Source organism: Nicotiana tabacum, chromosome 2 (genome assembly GCF_000715075.1).
Source record: "Nicotiana tabacum cultivar K326 chromosome 2, ASM71507v2, whole genome shotgun sequence".
NCBI lineage: Eukaryota > Viridiplantae > Streptophyta > Magnoliopsida > Solanales > Solanaceae > Nicotiana > Nicotiana tabacum.
In genome coordinates this window covers 10,036,507-10,048,580 of record NC_134081.1, presented here as the reverse complement: position 1 = coordinate 10,048,580, position 12,074 = coordinate 10,036,507, and positions in this window count along the sequence as shown.

Genomic DNA, 12,074 nt, shown 5'->3' with positions numbered 1-12,074 from the left:
AATGACAGAAAATTCAACAATTATACCAAAGTCGGTTGAGGATTATCGTATGTATTCAATTCCTTTGCAATATATATGTGATTTATGTTGCACATTCCGTTACTTGTATTCTTCGGTAATTTTTATCGTTCTCTTTTTTCAGGCGTTGGGAAAATTGTTTTAGTATTTTTGTTAATAGAGTTAATTTTGTGTCGGGTCATTAAACTTTATTCAGTACAACAGTAAGGTTATAAACTTATATTTGTAATCATATTAAAGTAAGTGAATTTTACCTAATATATCAGTGGAATTGCAACACCATGTCCTGAAGTTTTAGCTAATGCATGCTGAAGTTATTTATCCTGCAGTCCACAGTTTTGTCATGAATTTTATTTGAAATTTCAGTCTAAACATGCTGAAGTTATTTAGTTCATTTGCTAAAACTTCAGACTAAACATGCTGAAGTTATTTAGTTCATTTGCTAAAATTTTAGACTAAACATGCTTAAGTTATTTAGTTCATTTGCTAAGAGTTCAGACTAAACATGCTTAAGTTTTTTAGTTCATTTGCTAAAACTTCAAAAGTAAATAAATCGAAGACAAGTATAGAGGGAGATTGAAATTTTTATTCAACTTCAAACTTCTGTAGATAATGAACTGAAAACTCCTCTATTTATAGAAGAAAGGAAGCAGCTGCGAGGCTTTTCAGGAAGCAGCTGCAAGGCGTTTCTTTAGCTGCTTGTAAGTTGTCTGCATGAGCTGCTTGTAACCTACCTGTTTAATAAAAAGCTGCTGCAAATCATTTCATTGAGCTGCTTGCAACCTGCCTGCATCAGCTGTTTGTAGATAAACTTCAACAGAGTACTAAATGGATAATCTTCTTCAGGAAGATTATCTATAGTGGAGTAATGAATGGACATCCACAATATAATATTTTCATAACACTCCCCCTTGGATGTTCATTAAAAGATAATGTGCCTCGTTAAAACCTTACTAGGAAAAACCTAGTGGAAAAAATCCTAGTGAAGGAAAAAGAGTACATATATTTAGTAATACGCATTTTTAGATGCCTCATTAAAAACCTTACAAGAAAAACCCTATGGGAAAAAGCTTAGTAAGGAAAAAAGAGTACATTGCATATTTCACTCCCCCTGATGAAAACCTTGTTTCAAATATTTGAGTCTCTGCATTCCAATCTTGTGTACCATCTTCTCAAAAGTTGAAGTTGGCAAATATTTAGTGAACAAATCTGCTGGATTGGCACTTGAACGGATTTGTTACACATCAATGTCACCATTTTTCTGAAGATCAAGTGTGTAGAATAATTTTGGTGAAATGTGCTTCGTTCTATCTCTTTTATAAATCCTCCCTTTCATTGGGCTATGCATGCAGCATTGTCTTCGTATAAAATTGTGGATCTTTTATCACATTCCAAATCACATTTTTCTCGAATGAAATGAATCACTGATCTCAACCATACGCATTCCCTACTTGCTTCATGAATAGCTATTATCTCAGCATGATTTGAAGAAGTAGCAATAATAGATTGCTTTGTGGAGCGCCATGATATGATAGTACCTCCACATGTAAATACGTACCCGATTTGAGATCGAGCTTTATGAGGATCAGATAAATAACCTGCATCTGCATAACCAACAAGATCTACACTACCTTTGTTAGCATAAAATAAACCCATATCAAGAGTTCCCTTTAAATATCATAATATATGCTTAATCCCATTCCAATATTTTCGTGTAGGAGAAAAGCTATATCTTGATAGTAAATTAACAGAAAATATTATGTTGGGACTTGTAGAATTAGCAAGATACATAAGTGCACCCATTGCACTGAGATATGGTATTTCAGGACCAAGGAGTTCCTCATCCTCTTCTGGAGGTCGGAACGGGTCCTTATTCACTTCAAGTGATCAAACAATCACTGATGTACTCAATGGATGCGCTTTGTCCATGTAAAAGCATTTTAAGACCCTTTATGTATAAGCAGATTGATGGATAAAGATCCCGTCTGCTAAAGGTTGAATTGGCAGACCAAGACAAAGTTTTGTCTTTCCAAGATCTTTCATCTAAAATTCTTTCTTAAGATATTCAATTGCCTTTTGGAGCTCTTCTGGAGTTCCAACAAGATTTATGTCATCAACATAAACAGCAAGTATAACAAATTATGATGTCATTTTCTTTATAAAAATACATGAACAAATAACATCATTTATATAACCTTCTTTCAACAAATATTCACTAAGGCGATTATACCAAATGCGCCCAGATTGCTTTTAACCGTACAAAGATATTTGTAATATGATTGAATACATTTTCCGAGATTTTAAATTTGCTTCAGGCATTTTAAATCCTTCAGGGATCTTCATATAGAATTAATCAAATGAGTCATATAAGTCATGAATTATATTTAAATGCCATGACATCTTCAGGTGTCTGGACTACATGTCTAATCCTCACAATCTTTTACAATATTGTGCACTATATTGTATCAAATATATCGTCGACGATCATTTCGTATCAGTTCGCAAGCGACATAACTTGTTGAGATCTCATCACTTTCTTTATTTTCAGGTACTTGAACTTCTTCTGAAGTTTCATGAAATGTTATGTCGTGGGCTCTTCCAGAGCTTATTTCCTCCTTATTATGATCATTTGCTCCTATTATTTTTCAAGGATTGTTAATTTTGGAACCGATCGGTTTACTACGCTTAATGCGTGCAGTAAACTTTATCCTTCAGGGACTTTAATTTTAATAGGAGCATTTGCAGCTAAAATATGATATTTAATTTTGGATCAGCAAATGCTTCTGGCATTTGACTTGAATTATCTTCTAAGTGAGGATCATATTAATGATAATTCGATTCATATAGCATATTTTGGAGCTGTTTATTCCACCCCCCAAATGTTAGAAAAACTAACCCATATCCTCAATCTTCTTTGAGAAACATATCTTTGTGCATTGTGGTAGAGAAATTAATCATATACCACATATCAAAAGTTATTAGATAGTAAAAAAAATTGGTTTCTAATCCTAAACTAATTGTGAGGGGAGGACTTATCATATTTTGTTGGTCTGATGCATACAAATGTTGTTGTATACAATTTAGAAAATCTTAGACCAACACATGAGACTTTGTTCTCATAAGCAATAGTTTAGCCATTAATAGAAGGTATTCAATGCTAAACTAGCTTGGATATAAACCAGCATCATCAAGATGAACTATCTTGATTTCATAATCTGAAAATTATGCTCTTAATTGAGAAAGACAATTTCAAATGCCAAACTGCAGGTTGACAATAAACATATATGTAACCATCTTATATATGCATCTATAAGTGGTTCATATGATGGGTGAATGGCCCCATATTCACCTTTTATATATTTCAGAATTCGGAGATTTTAGTCCCAACTTTAGGTGGTATAATCAAGTTATTATGAGAACAAGTAACACAAGAGCATTCTTAAAGAATCTTCTAGTTCTTCAGTATATGCTTGTCTGAATTCTCAAATAGCTCATTTAAAAATGGCAAATGAAAACTTCAAGTTTATCATGTCATGTGCTATCTCTAAGTAAACTTCTGGTTTACTATGGCATAAACTTTTGTATCAGTAAACTTCTGATTTACTGTGGCTACTTTTGTATCGGTAAATTTTTGATTTACTGTGACTGCTTTTGCATTAGTAAACTTCTGGTATATTGTGATACATGATGTAATACAAATTTGAAGAATAAGGCAGGTATCTTCTCACATACATATTTACCCCTTATGATTGTGGAAACATGAAGATTTTCAATCTTTCAATTATTTGTAGTCTCAGTATGATAGTCATATGTATTAGTAAACTTCGGTTTATCATAACGTATGTTTTGACCACAATAATGACAAATAAGCTCTTCGGGAGCCTTCCATTTATTGTCCACAATCAAATATTATTCAGACACTACTTGTGTCATGTGTCTTCTAGACAAACAGTTAGCTCTTTAGGAGCTTTTGTTGTACTACCAAATATTGCTGAGACACTTCTGGTGTCATGAGAGAAAATCATAATCAAATGAACAATATAAAGCTAATTCTAAAATTATAAATGACGAAAATTAAAAATTTTAATATTTTTACTACTAACTTTGTGACAAATATCTCCTTCAAGGAGAAATATCATTAACATCTGAATATTTTGTATCAATACGGCAATCACTATACATAGTCATTTTGTATCAAGAATGTTTTTGCCTTAGAATGATACTTAATAAAATTATCCAAGATATTTTACGTACAACAAGTACGTGTGGCAATGATCTTTATGCTACAAAAATAATATTTATATCCTCCATTATTCTACCTCTTCAGGAGGTGAGTTGTGGTATTTTTTCATTCGCTCCAGGGAATGAAAATGTGCTTCAAAAATAACTTTGAATAGCTCATTATTTTGTTTAAGCACATAAAGATACTGCTTCAAAATATTTTCCTACTTCAGGAGGAAATTTCAATTGTGTTACTTCTTCAGGAGCAAATTTAAAATACGAAATATTGAGTATATTTTCTAATGAGTTTTTGCTAATGCATGCTGAAGTTATTTAGTTCATTTGCTAAAATTTCAGACAAAACATGCTGAAGTTATTTAGTTCATTTGCTAAAACTTCAGACTAAACAGGCTGAAATTTTTTAGCTCATTTGCTAAAACTTCAGACTAACCATGCTTAAGTTTTTATCTTGCAGTATGTAATTTTCTAAAGAGTTTTTGCTAATGCATGCTGAAGTTATTTAGTTCATTTGCTAAAATTTCATACCAAAACATGCTGATGTTTTGTAACAAAGTCTACAGTTTTATCGTGAGTTTTATCCGAAACTTCAGTCTAAACAAGCTGAAGGTTTTTAGTTTATTTGCTAAAATTTCAGCCTAAACATGCTTAAATTTTTGTCCTGCAGTTTGTCAATAATCTTTTATTAAAGAAGGGCAAAATCGTCTTTTCAAAATGCTTTTAACAAAAAAAATGGGTACGGATGCAAACGAAAAAATAAAACGGGTATAAGTTAAAAAGGGGCGGCCAAATAGGGCGCCCCATGCAATTTTTACGATAAAATAATGTGGATTATATTTTAAATATATTAGTCCAAATAAATATTTTGGGCTAACATAATTAGATTAATTATATAAGTCCAATATTATTGGGCTAGCTCATTTAAGTGGGCTACAAATGATGAGCCCACCTCATTAGGCCCAAGATATCATCTTCCTAAAGGTCCACTTTGGTGCTATATGTCAAATGATGTGGCACGACAAGTGAAACGGAAAAGCCAATAGGATCATGCCACGTGTCAAAATAACAAGGCATGGCAAGTCAAATTAAAAGTCCAATGAAATTGTGCCACATGTGCAAGTGACATATTCTGGCCAATCAAATACGGCCTTGTCACTCTTCAATCTGATTGGTCGAAAAGAGTTTGTTCTCAACACAACTCTTCCCACAATAATAAATAGGGGTCTTCATAATTAAGAAAAGACACCAGAAGTTATAACAAGAAGACACAAGGGAGCTCGTGGATCAAATGCCACAATTCTCTGCAAACCGCAAGTATTTAAGCACTTCATCACAAATTTCAAGTTTTCAAGATCAAGAACAAAGTCAAATTAAATACAAGGCGTTCAAGATCAAGGCTACTTGTTCGTGATACAATTCGTGGCAACAATCAAAGTGTTCGCGATGGATAAATCAAATTCAAATTCAAGATCAAGCTTAAAGGCCCTTGAATTTATATTGAAAAAGTAGAATCAGAGGAATCATAGAGATTGTAACACTCAAATTACTCGAAATCAAATACTATGATTATTGCAATATTTTACGGTCTTGATTTTATTTTCTCGATGCAATTTATTGTCTACAGGCGGATCCAGACTTTAGACATTGTATGTTTTGAGTTGAGAGAGTGATTTCTAAAGTGTATAGCTAACTTGTTTGGACTTATTTTTTGCGCGTGCACACACGTATATATACACACTCATGGTTGAATCCGCCGCTAGACTATAATCAATTACACCAAAAATAGCATTTCAATATGAAGATGTGATGCCTAGTTCTTTATTAATAGAAGTGTAACAAAGAATATTTATAGAAAGGCGGTGGCCAACATTGACTTTAAAGCATCACATGTACACGGACTGGGAAATACGTGACAGAATTGAGGAAAAGGAAGTGATTTTATGATATAAGAAAAGAATCATGTTCTGTTTTTTTCCTATGTTGACACTTTCTCCAGCATATACTACACTGCCTTCAGATCAAAGAAAAGTTTCTGCTTTCTAATTTTCCCTAACTATATGGGGGGCTCTAGTTTATGAAATTGGCTTTATATATAAAATAGAGTTCTATCCTAGCTAGTGCATTTGACTTTAGTGCGTAATTAATTTGGTTGGAACAACAAATCCAATGTAATCCAGTGAAGTTTGGGGCATAGTGTGTATGCAGACCTTACCTCTACCTTGTACAAGTAGAGAGGGATTCCCAGCTTAGGCCAGCATAGTTGTAGCAATAAATTAAATCAAAAGAAATATGGTTATGAACAAGTCATGAAAAAATAGTAACAAAACCGAAGCAGAAGCAAAATCAGATAGTGATAAACATCCGGAATAAGATAAAATAAGGGTAATACTAAAACTACCGGTAAGGACGTGAAGCAAACTCTACTTACTAATATTCCACCCTAATTCTCAACCTCTACAATTTTTCTATCAAGGGTCATGTCCCTAGTAAGCTGAAGAAGCGTCAAATCCTGCCTAATCACCTCTCCCAAATAATTCTTCGGCCTCCCTCTACCTCTCCTCAAACCCCAATATTCAACCTCTCATACCTTTTCACTGGGCGTCAATACTCAATACTTCCAAAATAATGACCTTTTGATTTTTATAGTTATGTTAAGTTGTTAACTATATGAACAACGAATCTCAATAATATCACACGAGACAATCAAATGTTTGTGTTCTCTTTTATCAATCCTTTCTTGGTTAGTACCTATTCTATTTTCTATGTTACAAACAATGTAATGTATTTTAAGCTTTTATTTTCGGTGCTGAAAAGGAAATGTTATACTTTTATATAACTTCAATAGACTCACGTATAATAACGCTGACGACATGTATGTAGAGCAATCAATATCATGATAACACCATTATTAGCTCTTTAAGCCAATAAAGCCATATCGCCAAAAGAAAAAAAAAAAGCTTCTTCATTTTAATTTAGGTGATACCCATTTCAATGTAGAACTAAGTATGTCTGATTTTTTTTTACTTTTTTTTTACAACTATTAAAAATATTTATTAAGCTATTCATATTTTAACTTCAACACGATGCGTGCTCTATTTTCACCTACAACTTATATATTCTTTGCCATCATCGCCAATAAAATATATAATATAACATCTTAAATTTTGTACCAAATAGAACACTATTATATATAAAATAAAATGAATAAGTAATTATACTTACGTCGTCCAGCATCGTTATTCAATTTAAAATTGTCGTCCAGCATCGTTATTCAATTTAAAATTGTTCAACATGTTATATGCCTTGGGATCATCTTAAGGATGACCAAATTCAAATAGAATCTAACAAAGAATTGGTGTGTAAGCCAAAATACTGTGATGTTCGTGACTGAGGGTAGGCCGAAGAGGGTGGATCGAGTAGAACTGGCAGGCGTCTAGGTCAGCAAGCTTTTGAAGAAGGGGTGTACATGTCACCTAGACGAATTACACATTACTCATTAGAATGAGAGAAGAAAGTGAAGAGTTTAATAAGGCGCAATATAAGTTCACAAGGTACGCACGCCTATGAGACTCCATATAGTATAGTTAGAAAGACAAATTTGTGCAGCAACAATACATGCTATGGACTTGAGCAGTGGCAAATGCTCCATTAATTATTGATAAATGCATGTGTTATTTTTATGTCAGTCAGCATTATCCATGCAGCAGCTTCACGAAGTGGAATGAGAGACTCTTTACTATATATATAAAGGAAAATATAAAATAAAGGACAATTTTCGTAATGTGTGTAACGCTTTAAAAAATAAGCAAGCACCACATTTAATATTCTAATTTAGTCAATAAGTCTAGTGAGCTGAATCTTGTCCCTGAGCAATAATATTTTTTCTTGTAAAAGCTTACTCGTACCTAAGGCTATCCAACGGGACATGTCGGGACGGGACGAGGCCAAATAATCGGCACGGGATAGGACGGGACGATATTTAATCGGGACGATTGCGGGACGGGCCTTAACGGGACGTCCCGGTAGGCCCATCCCATCCCACTAACAAACAGGATGGGACGGGACAGTTCGTGGGCCTATTTTTTTTTAAAAAAAATAATTTATTATTTAAGCATTAAATTTGACAACAACTAATTTTTATAGATAGCAACGATTATTTTTTTAAAATTGACAATGACTAAGTTTTTAAAGTTTGCAACGGCTAATTTTTTGACTTATTTAATAAACTTAAAACTTAATAAATTATAAAGAAACTAAGTAAAGAATTATAAAATATTAAAACAAAAGACTTGTAATAAAATATTTTAGTAATTATAATAGACTTTAATTTATTTAATATAATCTCAAGTTATAAAGTAACTAAGTAAGAGTGTAAGACAATTCATTAAAAAAAAATCAAGGTTAAAGCCTTTTATTTTATTAATAGAACTTTCAAATTTCACATACACATACAAGTCTTTTGAAGAGCACCTAATCTATGCAGCCACCTTCTAGGAAGGGTTCTGTTTGAACTAGACCTCTTAGTAGCCAATTACAAATTATCATACTAATATTTGTAAGCTCCTATATAATTTCGTTGTAACTTATCTATAATTTCTCTTGGAAATTGTTCAGGAATTGGCAATGTTGATTGATGTTCCATGAGTTCCATGTCGTCATCACTCCCAGTGCTAAGTATCTCATTGTATTCTTCTTCTTCCCTATAGGTTAATTTTTCAAAACCAAGATTTCTTCTTTCTGAATTAATCCAATCTCTGAATAAGACGGAAATCTCTTGGTTGTTCTCTTCTAATGAATATCTATGATCTCCGATTTGAAATCTTACCGTGCTAAAAGTACTCTGCGATGCTACTGATGATGCTTGAATTACCAGTATATTTCAGGTCCATTATTGAAAATATTGGAAATGCCTTGCCACGCTCCCTCCACTATGCCAAAATTTGTTCGTTGCCTTCTTCGTCTTTAATACATTCCAATCATATGATTAAGATAAGAATCAAATTCATCATCAATAGAGGAATCAAAACCTGTTATATCCTCCATACCTTCCCATAGAACTTCTACTCTAGCCTTAGAAGTAGTAAGAGCATTTTCACCCCCTGTTGTTGCCATAGATTTATAACTATCAACATCGATCTAGCATAAGAATATATGTTAGCTTGGCAGTCTTCGAGAGATGGCTGTTCAATTTCTTGAATTTCTAAATTCTCATAATTTTTACGAATAAGTCCCTTTGCACCTCTTAATTTTATAGATGAGTTAAGTGGAATAGAAATTAAATAAACTTGTGGAATAGGGAAAAAATACTTTATAAATTTTACAATTATTTCATTAATGGCTGGTGCATAAGTTGGATTTATTTTATACTTACCAAATACAACAGACATTTTATAAATATACCATAATATTTGTGTAACAGTAGGATAATATATACCAGAAAATTATTTTGTAGCATAATAAATTTTTTCTAAAAATTTAGTAAGCTCTTTGATCTCATCCCAATCAGAATCAACAATTTGATCAGCGGGGATACCATTATGCATGTTAAATACCTTTTGTATAGGCGCCCAATAATCATAAGCAACTTTAAGCATTTCATAAGTAGAATTTCACCTAGCACAATAATCTTTTGGAATTTTTCTTTATGGAAGGTTAGCACTAGCACATTATTGTGCAAACTCCGAAGTCTACTCGCTTTATTAGCACGAACAATATAGCATCAATCATGTTCTACTTTACTACAAGCCTTAGAAAATAAATTAATACCATCTTTTACAACCAAGTTAAAAATATGGCATGCACATCTAACATGAAAATTGCTGGATTAATTGGACAAAGCCTAGCTCTTAAGCTATTTGCTGCAGTTGTGCTAGCAATAGCATTATCTAATGTGATAAGTTAAAACTTTATCAATGAGCACATAAAAATCAACTATTTGTAGAACAGTAGTTGCAATATATGCTCCAGTGTGTTTTGAATCAACAAATTTATAACTAATAATACGTTTTTGCATGTTCCAGTGATGATCAACCCAATGACATGTAACAATTAAATAATCACAACCATTACGACTACGGCCTATATAAGATGTGATAGACACTTTACAATCTAAGTGAAAAAATACACAATGAATATACTGAAGATATTCAGTTTAAAATTTGAAAACATCATTTCTAACTATGGTCTTAGGAAAACCTTGAAAAACAGGATTATAAGTTTCTTGTATATAATGCACAAAAGCAAGGTGAGAAGGAAAAGTAAAAGGTAAGCCATAGACATCGACCATTTTTGATAAATTTTCCTCTATCTTTATTATAGGGATGTAGTATACTACCAGAAGCAGGATAACGCAGTTGTTGTAAAAAGTTAGAACCCCTGCCAGATCCACTAGGAGCACCAGTGCCGCTGCTAGGATCCGAAATTTTTTCGGCATCTAGTGGAGCTTGTATCCATAAAGATTTGTGTTCATTAACTAAGTGTCTGGTTAAACCCCTCGTCCCACCTGATTTTTCATGTGCAAATCGTGCCTTACATTTTTCACATATATCAAGTGCAGTGACTTATGTTTAAAAAAATTCCATACAAGTAATATTTTCGTGCGTTTAACCTTAGCCTTAACCCTTACAGGAGGTACATGGGGTAAAGCTCGAGACCGAGATTGACTCTGAGTTGGGTGTTGTTGGACTAGTGGATGTTTCATCCAGTGTTTTAAAAGGCGTGGGCGTAAGACGAGACATTTTACATATGCCTCAGCGAGGCGTAAGCCCCGAGGCATGGGGTATAAGCCCCATGGGTATTTAATTTTTAATATTTTATAAAATAATATAATTACAGTAAATATTTATAAACACGTAAAATTGCATAAATATTGAAGAAAACTATAAATATGTGAAAAATGTATACATAGACGTGCTCCATCTCCACACAAAAACTAGTCAAAATAATCTATTATACCCTACTTACAAGTACAAATAGCTTGTGTCATGACCCAGTTTCATCTATAGGTCGTGATGGCGCCCAACACTACAGCTAGGCAAGCCAAGTTAATAAATTAAGCATATATTGACAAAATTTAAAATCAAGAAAAATAATAAAATCCAAATTCTATCAATGTGTGTGCCAAGACCTGGTGTCACAAGTGTATAAGCATCTAGTAGATTATACAAAACCTCAAATACTGTCTGAAATAAAATAGACAGAATGAAAAAAATACAAGGAGAGACACTAGTAGCTGCAGAACGGCTCAGAAAGGCAGCTCACCACTATGCCTCTGGATAGCGTGGGTGTAAGACGATAGGTCCCTCACTAATACTTGCCTCAGGTCCTGCACAAAAAGTGCAGCAAGTGTAGTATGAGTACGTAAATAACGTGTACCCAGTAAGTATCAAGCATAATCTCGAAGTGATAGAGACAAGATGACCGACTTTGACACTTACTATGGGTCAATAATAATAACTGAAATACAATTAGAATATCTAAATCATCATGATTTACAGAATTTACAATAGTTTATTTAACCAACGGAAATAATCAAATTCCTTCAAATGCAACAATTCTCAATATATTAATTAAATTCCTTCAATTCAAATAATTTTTAATTTATCAATTTAAATCTCATTTACAGGAATAATAATTAATTTCTTAACAAGCAAGAATAATAATTCATTAAATTCCAAGAATTTTTTAATTAATCAATTAGCTTTGCAAGCTGAAATAAATTATTAAAATATCGTGTAATTATTATTATTAAGTACGATTTCTGCCGAGGACGTACGACCCGATCCAGAGTGTCGTGTACACTGTCGAGGGACGTGCGG